The following is a 23,048-nucleotide window of genomic DNA, read 5'->3' on the forward strand; positions in this document are numbered from 1 at the left end:
TTCATGCATGCATGCACACACACATGCATGAAAACACCAGTACATATCAGGTTATACATGTTATCCCCTGTCAGAGAAATAATGCATACACATCAATATTACATAGTTATTATTATTATCAATATTACCCTTGAAAATACAACCAAACTGAGCATTAAAGCTGTAAGAATAAACACAGGGCTAGATGTCATGGCTTCTTTGTTTTTCCCTGCCATATATCCAAAGCCCCACATAAAGGAATTCTCTCTCTCTCTCTCTCTCTCTCTCAAACACACACACACACACACACTCACACACACACTCACACACACACTCACACACACAAACAGAAACACACACAGACATATACATCCACACACAGATCTCATTATCTCCTCCTGTGAGGTACCACTTCTCATAAGCACAAGTCACACACATAACCTAGAGTCAAGACCAGCTAGGTTTCCCCTGCCTGCCTTACATAGAAATGTCTTACACACTTCAGTTCTCTGATCCTGTTAGGTTCCCACTGCTATAGTGAAAGTTCAACATATACATACAAGTCTCTGAATCTGGTCCCAGGACATAACTCTTCCCTACAAGCAAAGTCACACACGATCACAACTAGGTGTTCCTTCCTGGTCTGTATCCCCATATTCATACAAGGCACATGTCAGGTTCTGTTACCTATCTATTGTCCTACACATAAATCTCCACCTACACACATGGCTGCATAACAGGTCCTGCATAGTTCACCTTCCCCTACAGCCAGGTGACAGGTGCCTCTGTGCATCCCTTTGCCTATAAATAGAGTTTATCACATGGAGATGTGTTCAGGTCCAGCTAGTGTCAGGTTAGCTACAGTACAATCCACATACATGAGCACACACACATACACACACACACACACACACACACACTCACACGAGCATGCACATATGACAAGGTGTCTGATTTTGCAAGATAGTCCTCCCAAACAGCAGTACACCAAATATACTTACATATAAACACAGACACTCACACACACAGCACACATACACTCATACAGATGGATATGTGTCAGGGTATGATAGGTATCCCCTTCCTTACAGCTAAAGGCCCACTCTCAGGCCTATGCTTCCAGCCCTGTTGGCTTCCCCTATATTATATACACCATAGACAGTGGATGAGGTCTCAGGTCATGATAGGTTCTTCCTTTCATTATCTAGTCCTCAATGTACCAATATGGGTACTTGATCAGTAGTGCTCAGTACCCCAAACCCAGAGACAAAATTCTTAATACCTCTCTCTCTCTCTCTCTCTCTCTCTCTCTCTCTCTCTCTCTCTCTCTCTCTCACACACACACACACACACACACACACACACACATACTCACACACACATACACCCACACCGCCCACACACATGCACACTACAAGTCTAGGCTTTATAGGCAAAGCGTCATAAATATCTGCATGTCTATGTGTCTGGCTCTTCATGTCATAAAACAGCCCAAAATGTGGCTCCTTGTATGCTCCTCTGGGTTCAAACTCACCCACAATTCTCACCACAGCCCACAGCTTGATGTGAATTGCTCTATGTATCCTCCCCTTTAACCAAAGTCCCACCAAGTTAGTAAGATGCTGGTCTTCCTGTGTTTCCTCTCCTGTAGCCACAGCCTATAACAAAACATGGCTGTGTTAATAACTACCACATATGTCCTTCCACACCCACACATCCAAAGCCCTATAAATACATACATTGTTTGTTTTCAGCTCCTACTGAATATCCCCATCACTAAAGCAAAATCTCACACATATACATCAAATTTTCCAGCCACCCCAGGAAGCTTCTCCCTTGTCTCTTCCTCCATGTTTTATACTCTCATTTGAAGAATGGAAGCTAAGAACAGATTTGTAAAGAACTTTCATCATTTGTATTTCTGGATCTGGACTCACTCAACTAATATAATCTATTGCCAATCCATGCATTTTCCTGGGAAGATGGCTCACTAACAAAAACTTTAATATGCTGAGCATCTGAAAGTAGGCTTACAATTTTGCAGTTGGTGACCAGTCAGAGGACTCATTTTCTTGTTGAATCACGTGGGAAACCCCAACCCACTGTGGGTGACATAACCCCATCTAATTGGTCTGAAGTTATAAGTCAACTGAGCAAGACAGCAGCCAGATTTCTCTGTTTTTGGCCTCAGCTCCTGCCTGAGTTTCTGCCCAATCTTCCCTAAGTGACAGACGTTGATCAGAGCATGTAAGCCAAATAAAATCTTTCTTCCCCACATTCTTTTTGTCATGATGTCTATCAGCAATAGAAGACATAGTAGATCAGTACCCCAAGAGCATTCTTAATCGTAGGATCTTACTGCCACCACCTGCAGAGTGCTAGGATGTAGGTAAGTACTACAGCACTAACTAGGTTAATAAAACGGAAAAGATGTGACAGATGTCATGGAGAAAGTCAGTCTCTAAACAAGTAGAATTCAAGAATCAGAATATTATTAAGGAAGCTTATCTGAGAAAGCATTTTCAAGAATAGGGACATGAGAGACTTTGGAGAAGGAGTATAAAAAATAAAAAATATGGTGCTTGAACAGTAGAGGACTGAGAGAGGATTTAAATTTATTTTTCATATATGAAGAAGAGAGGATTCCTCTTTGCCAAGGCTAGGTGTCAATCCCTACTGAGAGGGTGTAAACCAGACTCCTCCAGGGACAAGCTCTGACATAGTTCATTCAGTCCCTAGACACATAGATGAATAAAGCAAAACTAAATGGATTCAACATATTGTTTAGAAATAAATGTGTTTATATGTGTGCACAAATCCATACATAACTGCATGGAACTCATGTAAGAATTCGTATTTTGGGCAGGGATACGTAGGATAACCTGAGGCACAAGGAGGAAAGAAAGTGGCAGAGGAGATTTAGATGAAGTCTCTATGTGTGTCCTTCTCAAAGTAAGAATCCATAAAGTTTAACACCTTAAAAGAACTGGTTACAGGTACAGCAGGAATACATAGGACATAGAAAAAGCACATACAAAAATTTGAGGAGTTTCTCCAAGTGACTGACCGCGTTTCCCAAAGTTCAAGAAAATACATGAATGGAATAAATTTTGGAACTTGCTACAACTGAGATACAGAGATTTTTGGATTAAAATGACACATCACAAAAGCAGTGCAAGGAATGAGGAAAGAGCAAACAAAATAGTGGTTTTGATATGTATTGAATTGTTTTAATTTTAGGCTATTGATGACCAGTGTTGGTATAATAGGCCATGGCAAGCTGATGTTGTACTTTCAATTTTACAAAGTAAAGGTTTTTACATAGACCTAAGTATTGACATTCAGGAAGAGAGGGGACTCTCAGGGGAACATCAGCACACATTCAAGTAGAGGATGCTGAAATTTTAAGTGAGCTTTGCTTTTAGTTTCAGAATCTTAGTTCTTTAAAGGTAGGGATCTTTGGGTCCTATTGATGGTCCATTTATGGGAAATCACAAGTCAACAGTGCACAGATATTTCCTGATGACCCTTTCACTCAGGACAGACTAGAAACAGATCAAACACAAATCCCACCTTCAGAAACCAAGTTTATTATCAGGACTGAAAGGAGACCCTGGAAGGAAAGAAGTGTGGTTGTGATATGGCCGAGGTGAGATAATCCTGCCAAAAGGAAGAAGCAAAGTCTTCTGCAGTCGCCCTGCTGTCAAAGGACTCCACATGCAGTCCAGGTGAGTGCCAAAGCATTGTAGAGCAGATACAAGTCACCTGAATTTATCCTGTACAATGAGGCATCCCGATTGTCAGCTCAATCTGATTGGCTCATTTCTGTACATGTAACCAATCAGGCCTTAGATCAGGATGCACAGTACAAGTTAGGTATCTAAATGGCAGTTGGTGTCAGTCCTGTGAGGTTGAAGGCAGAGCTTTCACTTCAAGGACACCAGTGGCAACAGCAGTGTGCACAGACAGTGAATGAAGCCACGAATTTGGAGAAGGTGTTTCTTACCTACTCAATACCAGGTACTGTCTGATTGGCTGCTCTCTTCCAAGACTATTTTGCTTACTTTGGATCTAAATTGCTTTCTTTGTTTTCAAAGCCACTTTGGGGTGGGGACTCGGCTACTTGCTCACATTCCTAATCAGGATCCCAAGCCTACATTCTGAACAATGTGATGCTAGGACATAGCATCACTCTTGTCTAAACAGTCTGTGCTTGCTAGACACCCAGGCACCAGCCCAGAACCCTGTGGACCATCCCATGGAGACATGATCCTCCTGTTCCATGTCCTCCTCCTCAGTGGCCTGTCTTAATGTTCCCTCAATATTTATATTTTGAGTCTGGCATGTCACACATAATAAAGTCATCTTAATTTACAGCTGTTTTCTGGAAAAGATGATTAAATTTCATTTGAACTTACAGGATTTTTGATCCTGTATTATTTTAATATGGTTTATTTGTCAATTTTCATGTTAGAATTGTTCTCTTCTTCACTAAAGAACTGAGCTTTTGCATGAATAGGGCCTTCTTTATGTGTTATTGAACTGCTGGACAATTTCAAGTACTTTCAATAAGCACTGTCATGTCTATGTCCATAAATAGTTGGTTTATAATTTCTGTTAATTTTGCATTTAGGGTTGTCCTGTTCTATTAATTTATTTTTGCTATGTATGTATTTGTCTGTCTGTTTCACAAACACAGATAAGGAAGTCAGAGGAAACTTATGGTTGGAGGTCAGTGCTTTTTTTTCAATGATTTGGGATCGAGGGAGAAGCGTAAGTCATCATGTCGGGTGATTGGCTCTGTAGAACATGCTGGAAACTCTTCCTTTTTTCCTTATTGAGTAGTTGGATGAATATTAGTGCTACCTTTCTTACTTTTATTTATTAATTGATTTTTATTGAGCTCTACATTTTTCTCTGCTCCCCTCCCTGCTCTTCCTCTCCCCTTCAGCCCTCCCCCAATGTCCCTATGCTCCTAATTTGTCAGGAGATCTTGTCTGTTTCTACTTCCCATGTAGATTAGATCTATGTATATCCCTCTTAGTTTCCTCATTGTTGTCTAAGTTCCCTGGGATTGTGATTTGTAGGCTTGTTTTCTTTGCTTTATTTTTAAAAACTACTTATAAGTAAGTACATATGATAATTGTCTTTCTGTGTCTGGGATACCTTACTCAAAAATGATGTTTTCTAGCTCCATCCATTTTCCTGCAAAATTCAAGATGTCATTTTTTTTCTTGTGTAGTACTCCTTTATATAAATGTACCACATTTTCCTTATCCATTCTTTAGTCGAGGGGCATTTAGGTTGTTTCCAAGTTCTGGCTATGACAAACAAAGCTGCTATGAACATAGTTGAGCACATGTCCTTGTGCCACAATTGAGCATCCATTGTATATATACCCAAAAGTGGTGTTACTGGGTCTTGAGGAAGGTTGTTTCCTAATTTTCTGAGAAATCGCCACACTGACATCCAAAGGGACTGGGCCAGCTTGCATTCCTACCAGTAATGTAGGAGTGTTCCCTTTTCCCCACAGCCTCTCCAGCATAAGTTGTCATCAGTGTTTTTATTCTTGGCCATTCTTACAGGTGTAAGATGGAATCTCAGAGTTGTTTTGATTTGCATTTCTCTGATGACTAAGGATGTTGAACATTTCCTTAAGTGTCTTTCAGCCATTTTAGATTCCTTTGTTGAGAGTTCTCTGTTTAGGTCTGTATTCCATTTCTTATTGGATTGTTTGTTCTTTCGATAACCAATTTCTTGAGTTCTTTGTATATTTTGGAGATCAGACCTCTGTCTGATGTGTGGTTAGTGAAGATCTTTTCCCATTCTGTTGTCCTGTTGACCATGTCCTTTGCTTTACAGAAGCTTCTCAGTTTTGATATGTTCTCAAATTCAATTTGCCAGTATTTTATTTAGCATTTTTGCATCAGTGTTCATGAGTGAGATTTGTCTGTAATTCTCTTTCTTAGTAATGCCTTTATGTGGTTTGGGTATCAAGGTAACTGTATCCTCTTAAAACAAGTGTGGCAATGTCCCTTCTGTTTCTATTTTGTGGCACAATTTGAGGAGTATTGGTATTAGTCCTTCTTTGAAAATCTTGTAGAATTCTGAGCTGAAACCATCTGATCCTGGGTTTTTTTGGGTAACCGTTTCTATTTCTTTAGCAGTTATATCATTTTAAATTAATTGGTTCTTACTTAAAATTACTTTGAATATGCTAAACATGGTATGATTAAGGATTTGTGTAACAATGATAAAATATTTCTTTTTAACATATAATAAAATCTGTTTCATAACATATGTTTCTTTTAAGTAGCTTGCTGTCCAACATGCCAGTAGTGTAGATAAGTCTGTTATAAGTAGCAGTATTTTCCACTCTTCCTCAAGCACTGTGTTTTTTCTTTTAATTGGAGGACCTTGTTTCACCCATGAGATAGATATTTTAATACAAGTTGTCAAATTAGGAAACAGGCAAAACCCAACTTACCACTTTTCTCAGCAAATCTACAGCAGAACAAATAAACTTGAGTTTTTCAGTCAGAATTTCAGTCAAATTATATTGTTATGGTTAGTTACATGTTATCATAAAGGTATATATTAAAAGTTACAGTAGTATATGGCACAATAGCATAATTTATTTTGTACAGAAATAGGAAACAAACAAACAAAGAAAAATAACAAGGAAAATCTTTATAGATAAAATCATTAAATAGAGCTTTGGGAAGTAGAGAAAAGTTGCAGAAATAATCACAGGAAAAAGTGCCAAGAACATTCTCTGAAGTCTGTCATATGCAAAGGTTGACGATACAGGGTGAGTAGGTCAAGTTTGGAGAGAAAAGAAGTTAATGCGAATGTAGCTATTTGAGTTCTGTGGGGAATATTTGTTTACATTAAAGTTTTGTAAACAGAAACTGTTCATTAGTTGCTCGGCAGCCTAGACCCAAATAATCACACAGAAACTCTATTAATTACAACACTATTTGACAAACAACATAGACATATTCCTTGCTAGATCTTTCATCTTAAATTGACCCATTTCTATTAATCTGTGTAGCCTCATGAGGTTATGGCCTACATTAAGTAAGGTTCCAGCTGCATCTCTCTCCTTCGGCAGCTACATGGCATCTCTCTATCTCTACCTACTCTCTCTCTATATATATATCTGTTCATATTTCTTGCCTGCTTTGTTCTATTAAGCTATTGATTGAAACAGCTTTATCAACCAATAAGAGCAACACATATACAGAAAGACATCTCAATCATCTTCCTTTTCTGTTTAATTAAAAAGAGAAGTTTTAAATTTAACAGTAAAATTATATATACAAAACAGTTATTAAGCAAGAACTATAGGTGCAATATTTAGTCCATTCACATTTGGCAAATTAAGGAAACACTCTATCAACTATCCTATCTTTGTGAGTCTAATGTTTTATGTCTAATTTACCCTTTACTCTCTGAAGTAATTGGTGCTACCAGAACCAGACATGTTTCACTGTCAGGAAAAGTCTAAGTTCTTAAAACCTTTTAAATACCATATTCTATATGTCTTTGAAGGGTTGAAAGAGAAACATATCTCTATGTATCTAGAAAATCTAACTAATATGGCTAAAATTTTGACTATTATAAATGGCTTTCTATTAATCTATATTCCTTAATTATACATTTCATTTTTAAATGAACTGCAGAAACACAATACCTTAAACAAGAACAAAAATACATATAAACAACAAAATCAACCTTAAATTTGTATCAATAGACCAAGGTCTATACCAATGCAAAGTAATCATCTCTATATCATAGCCCCCTTTTTTTTCAGAAATTGACTATGACCATTAAACATTTATAATCAACCCCTTTAAAATGAAAATAAACATTTATAAACAATCACTTTGGGAACATCAGTGTAGTTTTCTCAAAACTGCTTCCTGCTGTTTGTTGGGTGAAGTGTTTTTAGGGCTCACAGGGACCTTTTGGGAGGTCTTATTTTATCAAACCACATTTGCCTAGAAAAATCCACAGGTTCTCATCTTTGTGGAGGCAAAAGCAGAACCTCTTTTCCAAAGTAACATATTCTTAGACTCAAATTTTGAAGTCAAAAAACCTTTATAATATATATGTTGGTTTAGCTTAGCAGTCCATACAATAAAATTTCTCTCTGAAGTTACCTTATTCACAGTCAAAAGATCCAAAGAAAAGACAATAATATACATAATCCAGACTCTCTGTTTATATTCCATCTTTCTGTGGCTCATTTTTCTTTACTCCTTTAATCTATGACTGTATGTACTACTTTATCTTATATTTACTGTCACTTTAAAGACTTTGTTTCATTTTTTAAACTATTTCTTTTTATGTCTATGTGTTTTTCTTCTCTTTCCCAAGACTATGCATATTTTTAAAACATAATGTGACCCACTTAGAGATTCATTTTTGTCTGAATCTATCTTTGTTGTGTCTCTGTAATCATTTTTTGACCAGGAGTGCCTGTTTTAAAATGACAAACAGGTGTGTCTAGGACCAACTCAGAGGCCCTGCCTATTGGTTCCACCCCATCCAACATAGCAGAGGCATGTTCACTGCTTCTGCAAGTCATGCTCACTGCCCAAGTTCCAGGGATGTAGCAGGTCTATGTCACCATTAAGCATCTAGCAGCAGGTTACTCACAAACCCTATTTAAGTGCGGGACCTCTCAAAGGATCTACAGCCATTCATGCCACTACCACACACAGACCAGGAAGCCCTTTCTTGAAGAAGCTGTGCAGTTTTTGCTACTAATGTTGAGTCAGGAAGTCTTCTCTTAAAGGAGCTATGCCACTGTTTGCCACCAGCATTCAGAGCCTATCTGAAAAAAATGTGGCTACCAAAAAGCTGCAATTGACTCCCATTTTTGCAGGTCTAGAAGACCTTACCCCTTTTTAAAATTTATGCTTTCTAAGGCTTTATGTGGAAATTCTTGCCCATGTTGGCACCATTATGTATCTTCTTTCTTTCTTTCTTTCTTTCTTTCTTTCTTTCTTTCTTTCTTTCTTTCTTTATCTCTTTCTTTTTATGTTTTGTTTTTTGTTTTTGTTTTTTGAGACAGGGTTTTTATGTAGCGTTGGAGCCTGTCCTGGAACGTGCTCTTGTAGACAAGACTGTCCTTGAGCTGTAGCAGAAGATCCATCAGAGGGAACCATCATCTGGCAATGAATGGAGATAGAGACAGAGACCCACATTGGAGCACTGGACTGAACTCCCAAGCCCCAAATGAGGAGGAGAAGGAGGGAGAACATGAGCAAGGAAGTCAGGACCGCGAGGGGTGCGTCCACCCACTGAGATGGTGGGACTGATCTAATGGGAGCTCACCAATGCCAGCTGGACTGGGACTGATGGATTATGTGATCAAATCGGACTCTCTGAATGTGGCTGATGGTGGAGGCTGACTGAGAAGTCAAGGGCAATGGCATTGGGCTTTGATTCTACTGCATGGACAGGCTTTGTGGGAGCCTTGTCTGTTTGGATGCTCACCTTCCTGGAACTGGGGGGAGTGGGGAGGACCTTGGACTTCCCATAGGGTAGGGAACCCTGACTGCTCTTTGGCCTGGAGAAGGAGGGGGAGTGGGGGAAGGGGAGGGAAGTGGGAGGAGGGTAGGAGGTAGAAATTTTTAATAAAATAATTAGACTGTCCTTGAACTAACAGAGATCCACCTGCCTTTGCCTCCTGAGTGCTGGGATTAAAGGCGTGCACCATCACTGCCTGGCTTTTGCCTCTTCTCTTCCATGGACAATAATTGATATTTGTTCTAATTGCATATAATATTTCTTCAGGCTTAGAACTCTCTAATTTAGACAAAAGGGAGAGGTGCTGTGGGAACTCCTTCAGCCAATATCCTTTAAGATACTGGCACACTTTGATCATGGTCTTATGTACTATAAATTCAGACAAAAAGCTTGCATAGCCCTCTTGGCTGCTGGATTCAGTTCCAGTTCCCAGTGCTTGCAGAAGACTGTAGATTGCTATCCTTACTATGAGTTTATTCTCAAATAAATAAACCTTTGTGATACTACATTTGAGGCTATTATGGAACTCTTTAGGATGACTACATTAAAGAGCTACAATTTTGCTATTTATTTAGTTATGAGCATATATGTAAATGCTGTACACAGGCATTTGCATACCTGTGGGTGTGCACACTTGTACATGTATGTAGAGGCCAGGGGTGTGCATTAGATCCCTGTGTTGTTGCTCTCCACCTTATTCATATGAATCAGAGTCTCTCATTGAAACTGGAGGAAGGTTGGCAGCCACCAAGTCCCAGTGATCCGTCTGTCCTCTTGAATGTCAAGCAAGTTTTCCTAATCTAGATAAATATGTCCATTTTGAGTGAGGTAACCCAGACACAGAAAGACAATTATCACATGTACTCACTCATAAGTGGTTTTTAAACATAAAGCAAAAAACAAAAAAACAAAAAAACAAAACAGCCCACAGATCACAATCCCAGAAAAAGTAGACAACAATGAAGACACTAAGAGAGACATACATAGATTTAATCTACATGGGAAATAGGAAAAAGGACAATATCTCCTGAGTAAATTGGGAGCATGGGGACCTTGGGGAAAAGTTGAAGAGGAGGGGAAAGGCAAGGCAGGGAGGGGAACAGAGAAAAATGTAGAGATTACATATTGATCAATAAAGATCAATAAAATAAAAAAGATAAATATGTCACAAAACAATTAAGACTTTATTTGGATATAATTACTAATGTGATTGGGTTTATTTGTTTCACTTTTCAAGTGTTGGAGAATACACTAGATAGTTTCACAGATAAAATACAGACATTGGAATATTAAAAATGAAGTGAAGAATGGTTTTAGTTGGAGGAGAGAAGATGAGACATGGTGATATAGGTAAAAAGAAGTAAAATTCTTCATATAGTTAAATATACTTTTCAATAAAATTATTTTTTTAAATAAAGAAGTGGAGATATTTGAAAAGAAGAAAAGATACAAAGACAATGGAAATAGTCTAGGATAGTATAAGTGATTAAAAATCAAAATGCACTGATGCAGTATGAAAATGAGACCCATTAATTTATAGAACTTATATACCTCACTAAACATAGTGAAAATGGGTAAGTTGAAAATGTGACAAGTTATCTTTTTAATTTACTGGCCATAGAATAAAATAACTGGCCCTTAACCCATAAAAGCACATTATTTTTAAAAAGTTGATCCTGTTAGAAAAATATTTTCAGTTTTCTCCATATAGAATTTTCTCTCCTCTGCTATTTAACTTCAGGTTTTATGAGAGTCTGGTGAAATGGCCTTAGTTGGATGGCATTCTGTACAGACAGTTTCATGATTCCTTCCTCACTCCTTCTTTCTTCTTCCTCCTGTTTCTTAAAACAAAACCAAAAGAAAATTAAAATATCTTTCAGATTTTTTTCTGCTAAAAAAAAGCTGTCATTCAGGTGCAAATATGATGACCAGAAGATGGAGATGAAGAAACAGAAAGCGATTCTCGGTACCACACTCTTCCTCACCTCACCTGATCGCTTACTGCTAGAGATGCTAACTTCAGTCTCAGAATTAAAGTGGTGGAATAACAGGGAGTTTCACCTATGTCAGTTGAAAGATGTTTTCCAAAGGAAAGTGAAATAAAATATTTACTTTGGCACTCAGCCTATGATCTGCTTCTCTTTATTGCTAGAGTTCACAGAATGTTAAAATGCTGTATTAATGTGGTTGAGGCATAACCCCCTTACTGCATAGTGTTGTACATTGGAACAATCTTACTCTGTGACTTTTTCCTACCTAATTGGTCTCTTAGTGAGCTGAGGAACAACCAAAGTTCTGTAAAAAAATTTACCTGTTTAGTTTGTAGCAATGCTTTCTAATCACACATTTAAAATGCATCAGGTCAGTATATTGGCATTGGAGGTAGATTCGTCATTAGTCCACATTTGGTATAGAGACTCAGTTTGTAAAGAACACATTGTCAAATTCTCAAGGAGACTGTATAAGTGAGTGAGCAGTCATCTTTTCTCCTACTACTTTTACCTTTTGAAATCATAATACAATCAAATCATCCTGTCCTTAACATTTCTCCTTCAAAATCCTTCCACATCCTCTTCCTTGATCTCTTTCAAATTTATGTTCTCTTTGTTTGCTGACTGTTGTTACAAAAATATTTATATTTCTAAATACAATCTGCTTGGTCTGAATGTTAGCTGTATGTGTGTTTTCTGTGCTAACCGTTTGGTATTGTTTAATCAATCTGTATGTCCTTCCCTGGGGAAGACTGTTTCTTCCTCTCTCAGAATCCCTTAGAAGTTTGTCGGTCTTTGTGTTAGGGTTGCAGACTTTTGGGCTTACCTCTGTCCACTGTAAAGTATCTATTGTTCTTATTTGGCTCGTGTTTAGGCAGCCATATTAGTGAGACTTTAGGGCACCCAAGACACAGGGAACACTGGGGAAGAGGGAAAGACTGTGAGAGGAAGAAGAACAAGAGTTTGCTCTGAAATTGTGTCTCACAGAAATGTCAGATTTCATTTTTCTTCATGGCTGAACAGCATCCCATTGTGTATATTTATCACAATCTCAGCAACCGTCCATCAGTTAAAGGACACTTAGTTTGTTTCAATGTGCTGGCTGTTGTGCATAGTGCATCAATAAACACGGCTGAGCACGTGTCTGCATAGCAGGAGGCCCAACCCTTTCATACGCCAACGAGTGGTGTAGCTGGGTCGTACAGTATGTTTATTTTTAGATTTTTTGAGAACTCTCTGCACTGATTTCCATAGTGACTGCACCAGTTTACAATCCCATCTCATCAGCAGTGAATAATGAGTCACTTTCCCCACTCCTCCGGCATTTTTGTAGGCTGTTTGGTTGATGTTTGATATTTGAACTGGGGTAAGATAAAAATTTAAAATTGTTTTAATGAATATATCCCTAATTGCTAGAGATGATGAACATTTTTCCATAGGAATATTTTTCTTTTGTAAACTCTCTTTTAAAGAACATTTATTTATGAATATCTTTCTATTGTTCAAATTTGATCTTGCATATGTGCATGTGTAAACATATATGTAAGTATATAGCAATTTTTATGAGCAACCTAGGTTTTGAACAAGGAAAGTAACATAAATGGAATGAGTGAAGTGAGATATTTTATGAATATAATATTAAGCAAATGAGCATTATTATTATGAATTTTCATTTTTCCCTTTTCTTATCAAAAATAACAATGACTTACTTCTTAAATCAGGAATAATTTTATAGTAGGGGATATATTATTTTTATTTACAAAATATAAATACTATAACTCATTAGAAGTACTAATTAAAAGTTACTTAGAGGTACTTAATTACAAAAATAAATGTATGATGTAATGTATTTTTATAATGTCGTCTCATGCAGTTGGTATTTCTTAATTTGATATATTTATTAACTTACCTTACATCATGTGACAGATACTTCAGAGAAGTTACAGGAGCAAAGGGTGTTTTGGGTTCATGTTTGAAGAGGTTTCTGTCTATGACTTCATGATCCTGCTGCTTTGGGTATGTGGTAATATTTTACACATATGGTGACTTTACTCATAACAGCTGGAAAGCAAAAAGAAAGGGATTGATGGTTCCCACATCCATTCAGGGATATGCCTCCAGTGGTCGGAGTTCTGTCCCTTAGAGACTATCTCCTGCAGGTTGCTAATTCCTTTGTTACACAGGTTTGATACCAGGCATTCCACACACAAATATTTGAGTCACACTTCAATTTCAGTGCTCATCAATGAGATATGTGGTATGAAATTCTTAGGAAAAAGTATGTATAGGTTCAATCTTTTATACTGTAGACATTTTTTCAGTGTTTGCACATGTAATGTGTCATGGTATAATCCACAAAAGTTTACCAGAGATCATTTATACTGTAGATATTTTTAAATGATTTAGCATGTAGTATGTCATGGTATAATCCCTACAAGTTTACCAAAGATTCTCAATCAAAACATAATGTTTCTGCCTTTCTGTTTTCCAAAGGCACTAGGAATCAATCCAGGTTCAGTTGATCCAGCTATAGCATGGTCTAAGTGAATGTGCAATGGGAATCACAACCGAGACTGCTGGAAATGTTTAAGCAGCACAAATGTCAGAGTAAGTTGTAAGTTTTCATGCAATTTGGGAGTTTATTTTTAGAAAGAAGGCAAGCAACGATGAGCTGAAAATTATAAGTAATCATCAATTAACTTCAGTTCATATTTATTGTTGTTTCAGATTAGTGACATAAAGTGTTCATTAATTTGATAAAATAATTCATTTTCTCCCAATTTAAGTTATTTCTAAAGCAATGACCTCTTGAAAAATAAATGTTGTCCAGATTTTATGCATAAAGGTTTACTATGATTTAAAAATCATTCCTCTTACATTAGAAAAATACTGTCTTCTTACATGACATTAACTCACAGCAGCTATGGTTACCTGAACAAGATGAAACCAACAAGATAAATTAACATTCCAGCTGGCAACACTAATTGGATGAAATGTGTTTAAAAAATTGAAATACGAAGGAGACAAGATGAGGGTGGCAGGGGAATATATTAGAGCTATCGGAGGCATAGTGACAGTGGGAGCTGAGGGTAGGCTTGATCAGAATACAGGGCAGAATTTTCAAGGAATAAATAAACAAAAGCTCTTCTTAAAACATGAACAAAGGGCACACATATATGTTCAGACTTATTAGGTGTCTAATTAGAGCTAGATGCAGGTCCTTCCCAGGGCACAGGAAGTGTCACAACACTTGCATTGTAAGGAGGGGTGTTGAGCATGTCACTGTGAAAAACAATTAGCCTAAAATAGTAGGTCAGCGATACCTGTCTTAATTAGAGTTCTCATTCTTTTGATGAAATAACATGGCCAAAAACAAACTGGGAAGGAAAGAGTTGATCTGGCTTAGAGTTCCACATTACTGTTCATCATTGGAGGAAGTCAGGGCTGAGATTCAATTAGGAGAGGAACCTGGAGTCAGGAGCTGACACGGAAGCCATGGAGGGGTGTTGCTTACTGGCTTGCTTCTTATGGCTTGCTCAGCATGCTTTGTTATGGAACTTAGAACTACCAGCCCAGGGATGGCACTACCCACAATTGCCTGAACTCTCCCCCATCAGTCACTGATAATGAAAATTTCTTACAGGTTTTGTACAGTCCCACTTATGGAAATATTTTCTTAATTGAGTCTCTCTTCTCAGATGATTTTAGCTTGTGTCAAATTGACACAAAACTATCCAGAACAGCCCTCATCAAGAGACCATATCAAATTGCCAGTAATCTGATAGACAGATGCATAGAATGTATTATAAAAATGACAGCTATATTGCTAGAGACATTATATACAAAATCACTTTGACAGGAGTCCATAATATTTGTATATTTATGTTCACTTCAATAAAAACTAACAAATGCTGTCACCTTGCATTGACAGAATAAGAAATTGGTACATACATGTTGGGGGCTTGTGTAGACGTATGTCTTCGCTAGGGTTTCTATTGCTGCCATGAAACAGCATGACCAAAAAGTAAGTTGAAGAGGAAAGACTTTATTAGGTTTACACTTCAGCATTGGTGTTCTCACTGATGAAAGTCAGGACAGGAACTCAGGCAGGGCAGGACCCTGGAGGCAGAAGCGGATACAGAGATCATGGAGGGGAGCTGCTTATTGGCTTGCTTTCCATGGCTTGCTTGCTCAGTCCACCTTCTTATAGAATCCAGGATCAATAGCCCAAGGATGGCACCATCCACCAAGGGCTGGGTCCTCTCTCATTGATCACTAAATGAGAAAATGTCTTACACCTGGTTTGCTTCCATACATTGTTTTTATCAAGGCTTCGTCTGGTGACTGTAGCTTGTGTCAAGTTGACACATAAACCCAGCCAGTACAATGTAAGCATTTATAGTTGTGTATAATTTGTATCAAATTACCTTTGTGCTTTGAAGTTGAGTTAGATCACTCTGATGTGACCTGAAATTAGACAGGGCCAATTTACAGTAGTCTATTAGTGAGAACTTGTCTGATTTTAAAACAAGACCTTGAGTGAGCTGCTAAGTGGAGTAAACAGTGAAATCTGAACTTTGCGCTGGAGACATTATCTGGGGAACAGTGAGCACAGTGAAAAGATTTTGTTCTTTCTTGTGTTGTTGCCATACTGCAGCATTAAATGATGTTGCCTTCCATTTTAATGAAATGCTATGGTGTACTGTGTTGCAGGAAGACTGGATATCCTTCGTTATCTCCAAAGTTGCAGAATCCTTTGCATCACAGGATCTGAGCTGTTAAACGTATCTACTGCTATGACAGATTTTGATGGTAAACTCTGGGTTCATGCTGTGAGATGCCAGGATATATGAGAAAACATTTCTGTGTGTGTTGCACGATGTTTCCGGAAGAGACAATCATTTGGATTATAGGAAAGAGTAAGAGAAATGGTTCTCCCCAATGTGAGGGAGCATCAGACCAGCATTATCCCGAATTCAATACTGAGTTGGAGAAGGACTGGACTTTCTTTTCCTCTGTTGGGCTGAATAAATGTGGACCTCCATTGTCTCCTGTCCTTGGTACTCCTGTTTCCATGGCTACACAGCAGATTCTTTATTATTAGTCCTCCAGGTCCAGGTCATTGAATGGACTTTCCTGAATTTCCATGTTGCATCTTGGAATTGAGAAATTTTTCCTTATACACAATGATTTGCCTATATCTTATGTTTTAATGCATGTGTGTGTAAATTCTCCAGCCAAAGAGGATCAATGATAAATATTTCTTCTTTTTGTCTGTTTTATTAATATGCATATATAAAATTGATTTATTTTGTCTTTCTCAATGACCATAACAGGCACATAACTAGATGATAGATAAATTGATAAGTACGTAGATAGATAGATAGATAGATAGATAGATAGATAGATAGATAGATAGATAGATAGATAGACAGACAGATATATAGATGGTAAAAACTCTCGGTTCTGTTAGTGCAGAGAAGGCTGGCACAAAGATATTTGGGCTGAAATGATCATCTGAAAACTTTCCTGTTAGGAAGGAGTTAAATCTTCCTAGCTGATTCACTTAGGTAAGAAGACTTAAGACACACATTGATTATGATTCATGGCTTATGAGAATGACAGCAAATAAAGGTTAACTGAAGGAACAAAACACTTTCTGGGGAAAATCCTATAGCAAATTAAATGATCTTGTAAGGCAATATGTACTGAGGTCATGTATTACTGACAGATCTGTGCTCCTGTTTGGGAACATTCTTAGGAAGCTAATTGAATAAAGAGGAAGAAAGACTTATAATTGATGTGAAGTGAATAATATTGAATCTCAGTATAGTTATGTTACTAAATTAATATTTTAATGTAAAAAATTGCTAAAAATACAGGGAGATGTCTGTAAGTGTGTGTATAAATATTTCTCACACGGAATATGTTGCTTAGCTGGAGCTGTAGATGTGGGGTAAATGTTTAACCTATATTGCAGAAATTTGAATAGTGAAAAAGAGTTATGATTATACTAAAGATCTCATGCTGCTTTCTTACTTATGCAACCAGAATCAACACTGCTCCATACTTTGCTTTATCTTTACTATGCAAATTCCGAAGCTTCTCTGTCTCTTGCTTGCCTTGGGCCAAGTTGGTCCCTTCATCTGCAGTCTGTCACCTACTTTACCCTTTCCCTCCCTTGCTTTTTCTCCTTTCAGCCTCCTCCAAGATATGTATAAAGAGTTACCTCTCTTGACAGTTTCCTGACCTCATTTGTTGTTGTAGCACCCTGTGCTTTGTTCTGCTAGAACACTAAGTATTTTGATCGGGTACCTCTAGCCTAGGAATTCATTACAACCAGGTGCTTGTTTGCTAATTTGGTTACTGAACACTTGCTTTATGTGTCCCAGGTTCTTTGAAGTTACTGGACATTCTGTATTCATATTATTTTTTTTTCATGTAAGAAAATAAAGTTTATTGCTAGTATTTTTAGTAAAGCTAGAAACATTATTCATATTTCATAATTAAGACTCCTGTAAATATGACTCTCCTCATATCTACATTGTGGCATGGCATGCAGAAAAAGCCAGGGCAATTTAGTGGAATCATAACACTTATTCTTCACTTGCTGAATGTGTATTTTAAGGTAAATAAAAAGTAACTAAGGTCTAATTAATTTTTTAAATTGTAATGAATGAATTTCACAGAGAAATACCATATTTGAAATTAATGTTACTAAAATGAACAAATCTTCTACCCTTGCATGACATGGAGTCTATGAAGTTTTAACATAAACCTAAGAATAGAGTTCCATGTAGAAAGCTCTTAGAATACGCCATGTAGATAACAATCGCACAATTCTCTTAATTCCTATCTCTTGAAATTTACAAATTAAAATTTTAAAATGCCATTTGAAAGACAGCTAAGGTACCATTTAATTTCAACTCTTGGCAACTAACTTTTCCCTGAATAGCAGCTGATTCTCTGCCGTGATCATCCCAGGCATTGTAGATGGCTCCTGTAGGAACAAATACTCTAATGGTGAGCTACGTCACATTGACCTAAGACATCACTTCTGCTAATGAGTAGTAGAATACAATTAGCTATTCAAAACCTGTTCTGAGAAAGTTATAAAAAAAAAAGTTTTGCAAGAAATCCATTGACTTTGCTCCTTTCTACATAGACATTGAAAGTGACAGTACCCTTCTCTCACATACATCCAGAACAACAGGATTCTAAATAGCACCTGATTGAGCTGCAGACTGGGACGTGCTCAAAACACTGCCAGCTGCCAGCTTGAGTGTCTCACATCATCAAGACCAAATGGATTGAATAAATTGGACAAGAAGGTGGCCTGTCAAGTCCGTGCTGAGATCCACATTTTGTGGATCTCACTCAAAATTATTTGTTTCACATTCTATTGACAGGCAGCAGTTGATGCAAAAACTGTAATGTTTCATCGGTTATCAACAATGAAAATTAATATTTCAGTATTATAAGATTCAGACCTCTACCTCCAAAACATGTTTCACACACCTTCCATGTATCAAAGAGTTATTATTTTAATGAATAAATATTTATTATCTACAACTCTTATCATACTTCTTAGAAATAAACATTTAAAGGTTTAGAAACCTCGTATCTGTTCTGTTAGAAAATTCAGTTTTCTGTAGGAACAAGGTTTTAAGTTGCATACATATGGCAACACTAGCAGGTTTTAAATAACCAAGAAAATGCTAGCAATTTAATTTAAATAATACAGGATTTAACACACAAATTGCAAAATAAAGAAATAAATGGATGGTCATTTAGACTAATCCAGTTTTCGAGAATTTAACAATTGCTAAAGTTTAAAAATTTGGTGCTGAAGTGGGAATATCACACTTGCTAATATTAGAAATTTGCTTTTGTCACACTTCAATGTTTCCTATCATATTTAATCCATCTATTAAAATTTTTTTCAATGCCAAACACATATGAGTAGTGCAGCTACAAATGAACAGTTCCTTTCCTCTTTTTAAGACTTGCATTCCTTCTTGTAAAACACGCCTTCTGCAGCTAGCTTTCAGTGAAGGGAAGACAAAGACACCTTTGCTCTTTCTGTGAGACCTCAGATTATCGAGAAGCATCCAAGCCCATTGTAAGGAGAGGCAGCTGACAGGGTGAAGTTTCTGCCTTGCTCTGGACTTTCTGACTTGTGCTCCTCCTCCACACCAGTACTCTTGTTGTCACAATAAAGAAAGCTCAGAATTAAAACAAACTATCAGCCTGGTGAAGCCTCAATGGGCTGAACTTTCCTTGACCTGGTGGCAGGAAAGACACTTGGAAGCAGAACAGACATCTGATATTTTAAAACACAGCTCAAAGGACATGTCAGTCAGATCTGAGACGCAATGCTTTCTCCATGGATTGACCGGACATTTTCTTTTTCTCTGTCTCCTGTGCACTGAAAAGCATTTTTTACTGGACTCTCCTACTCATATGTTGGTTCGGTTTTGTTTCCTTAAAATGTCTCTTTTGAGGACAAGAAAAGGTTGTGAACCCTTTTATGTCCAGAATACCAGAATGTAAATGCAAGTCTACTAAATTATTAAAGGCCGGGTACAAGGTGATATTGGCTCAAAAAGAAAGGGGCAATAGGAGATGTTATTCCTTTTGGCCTCTGGTCTCTTTAAGGGGCAAGCCATGCCCACTCCCAGCGACTTCTGACCTCTGGTCACCATCTTGACCTCTTTCTGTTTTCTCTCTTGGCGTGTGCACACATGTCTCCTCTATGTCTCTCTGTCTCTCTGTCTCTCTCTCCTTTAAGTAATAAATGTTCAGCTTTATGTCTATTTACTATGTCTTGTAAATCTTTTATCTGCTGCCTGCTCACCTGCCCACTGGAATGACTCTCCTGGCCGCATGGCAGGACCAGCCTGCCCGGAATGTGCTCCCACCTGCTCTGTGACTCACCACCTGTTCACATGGCCCCTGGGGATCTTGCAGGGACCCACAGCTGTCTCTGCCAGACTAGCAGCTGCTCTGTGAGCCTGCCGGGGTCACGCCAACATTTTTTAAATCATAAAATTGGTGACGTGACTTGGATATCCTGAACCGGGTTCTTTTTCCACTCCCACCACCAGCTTCCCGGACGGCTTCAATAGGTGAGTCGCTCCTCATTCTGCTGTGGATGGTTGCTTTCCTTTACTGGAATTGTGTTTGGACGGACCCCGGGGGTTGGTCCGCCTGCATTAGCACTGCACACTTCCCGTGCAGTGCATTGGATTGGGGACCAGGTCCTCAGTTTCTTTATCTTTTTTCATTTTCACTTCTTTTCTTTCCCTTTTCTCTTCTCTCGTCATAACCACCGCTACGGAGCAGCCTGGACTCTGGTTTTTGAGTAACCTGCCCAGATCCAGCTAGGCCCGTAACACCCCACCCGTGGATCAAAGACAAGGACGCTCGTCCACGTGGTCCTGGGTGTTCGTTCTGTTTGTGTGGGTTTTCACGATTCTGGCTCTGGATAGCAACGGGCTCCCCAGTTTTTAAAATTTCAGCCGGGTTTTCCATTCCAGCTGTGGCATGGTGCAGTTTTTCGGTTCCAGCCTTTTGCCAACCCCCACACACCTCCCGTGGCTCAGCAACAGAGCAGATCATGACTTTATGTCCCTCTCATTAAGCTTAAAATCCTTACAGCTCAAAAATTGTAACTTTTTTTCCCACAACACGTGGCTGCTGCCATGTTGACTGGAGTCAGGTGACTTTCCTGCCGTCTTGGCTGAGAGCCAGGTCACGTAACCAAGCTCTCCCATTCTTATCTATGCCCTGCCTTTCTCCCCCTCCCCGGTGTTCACTGAAATCCTCTCGTTAACTCTGCTACAGGTGTTTTGCACAGTGACATGCTTTTGATAGGGCCAGTGGAAAGCATGCACGTTGCCCAATTCCTCTTCATTCTTTCTATATATAATAATTGTTCATTACATCTCATTTCAGACTACAAAATCATAAATCTCATATTTTAAACTGGTATGTACTTTTAACTCTCTTACAAAAATGCCTTATATTTAATATTAAGCTGTTACAAACAGTTTTTTTCTTCCCTCTGCCTTTTTAAGAATGTAAATCTTACCTGTTAAGAGCCAGTGTAGTTAAGTTCAGACCCAACCTTCCAGACAGATTCTATACTGCAGCTATACCTAATAAACAGCCTCAACTTCTCAGAGATCTGGGGAATGTGATATTTAAATATTTAATTATTAAAAAACTTTTCATAACAAAAAGAGACAGGTTGGCTCCTAGCAGCAGCACTGTTTCCTCCAAGAAGACAGAAGAGAAATGAGCACAGAACAAAGTCCATCTGCAGTTGCAGAGAAATGTTCATCTGCAGTTCACTTCGACTGCCAAATGCTGAACATTGGGTGAAACTGCCTTTCACCTAAACTGAAGATCTGCAGACATGGACAGAATCACTGGAATCGACAGCCTACCTGCCCAGGTCAAGGTAGGCCTACCTTCCTACAGGTTTCTTAGCCCACAGGATCTTCTGAAGCCTATCAGACCCTGCGCTAAACAGCAAAGGTCAAATGCAACCTTCAGCAACCATGGAGGACCCAAAAGAGTAGCTCTGGGTGACAACCAAGTAAGCTGTCATTTTTTAATCAGTAACTCAAGTAAAATCTTATCCTTCTCAAAGATCTCTGACAGTTTGATAGCTGAGAGGTTTTGTTAGGTTGCCTCACCAAATAAAAAATACTTTTCATTGTACAAAAATATGTCACAGTCATTATACAATATATATGTCTAAAACTTCTGTTTTTACAAACCCAAGGAGTTCTTGTGAGTTCCTGGGAGCCGAATTAAAGAATCCACCGTAAACAGGTCAGATACATCCCCCTCAATTCCCTGGCCCTAAAAATTTTTTTTCCTTAATTTAACTTTCTCCTCTGTTCTGCCAATACCCTAACCAGGTATAAGGGACACCCGATATTTCTATGCCACAGACACCTGTCGGGAGCAGAGACCACCTATGCCAGAATGTGACCAGCACCAAGCCTTCTCTCGGGTCCCCCCCCCCCCGCCCAAAAACGACGCCCACAAATCAGTGAGAAGCAGTCTTGAGAATTCACTGCCCTAATTCCTTCAAACTGTGGTGTCTAATGTCCTGCTTTTTATTATAAAAAGGATCTTGGAATGCTATTCTTTTTGGTCTCTGGTACCTTTAAGGGGCAAACCATGCCCACTCCCAGTGACTTCTGACCTCTGGTCGCCAGATTGACCTCTTTCTGTTTTCTCTCTTGGAGTGTGCACACGTGTCTCCTCGATGTCTCACTGTCTTTCTCTCTCTCTCTCTCCTTTAAGTAATAAATGTTCAGCTTTGTGTCTATTTACTATGTCTTGTAAATCTTTTATCTGCCACCTGCTCACCCGCCCTCTTGGCTGACTCTCCTGGCTGCATGGGAGGACCAGTCTGCCCAGGACGTGCTCCCACCTGCTCTGTGAGCTCGCTACCTGTTCACATGGCCCCTGGGGATCTTGCAGGGACCCACAGCTGTCTCTGCTGGACTAGCGGCTGCT

The 23,048-nt window shown here is 38.5% G+C and overlaps 3 long non-coding RNA genes across 3 annotated transcripts; 2 read left to right on the forward strand and 1 right to left on the reverse strand.

Annotated features, from left to right (window-relative positions):
• Window positions 1-10,682: 10,682 nt before the first annotated feature.
• On the reverse strand, window positions 10,683-21,931 carry LOC146891825 (uncharacterized). The gene is made up of 3 exons (XR_015005436.2): window positions 21,604-21,931; window positions 13,420-13,571; window positions 10,683-11,360 (listed from the first exon to the last, which is right to left on the reverse strand). It is a non-coding gene; the product is annotated as an uncharacterized LOC146891825 (long non-coding RNA).
• On the forward strand, window positions 13,435-18,721 carry LOC146891826 (uncharacterized). The gene is made up of 3 exons (XR_015005437.2): window positions 13,435-13,526; window positions 14,004-14,117; window positions 16,224-18,721. It is a non-coding gene; the product is annotated as an uncharacterized LOC146891826 (long non-coding RNA).
• On the forward strand, window positions 20,241-22,857 carry LOC146891827 (uncharacterized). The gene is made up of 2 exons (XR_015734738.1): window positions 20,241-20,638; window positions 21,756-22,857. It is a non-coding gene; the product is annotated as an uncharacterized LOC146891827 (long non-coding RNA).
• The last annotated feature ends 191 nt before the right edge of the window (window positions 22,858-23,048 follow it).

This window comes from Myodes glareolus, chromosome 13, assembly GCF_982192425.1.
Source record: "Myodes glareolus chromosome 13, mMyoGla1.1, whole genome shotgun sequence".
Lineage (NCBI taxonomy): Eukaryota > Metazoa > Chordata > Mammalia > Rodentia > Cricetidae > Myodes > Myodes glareolus.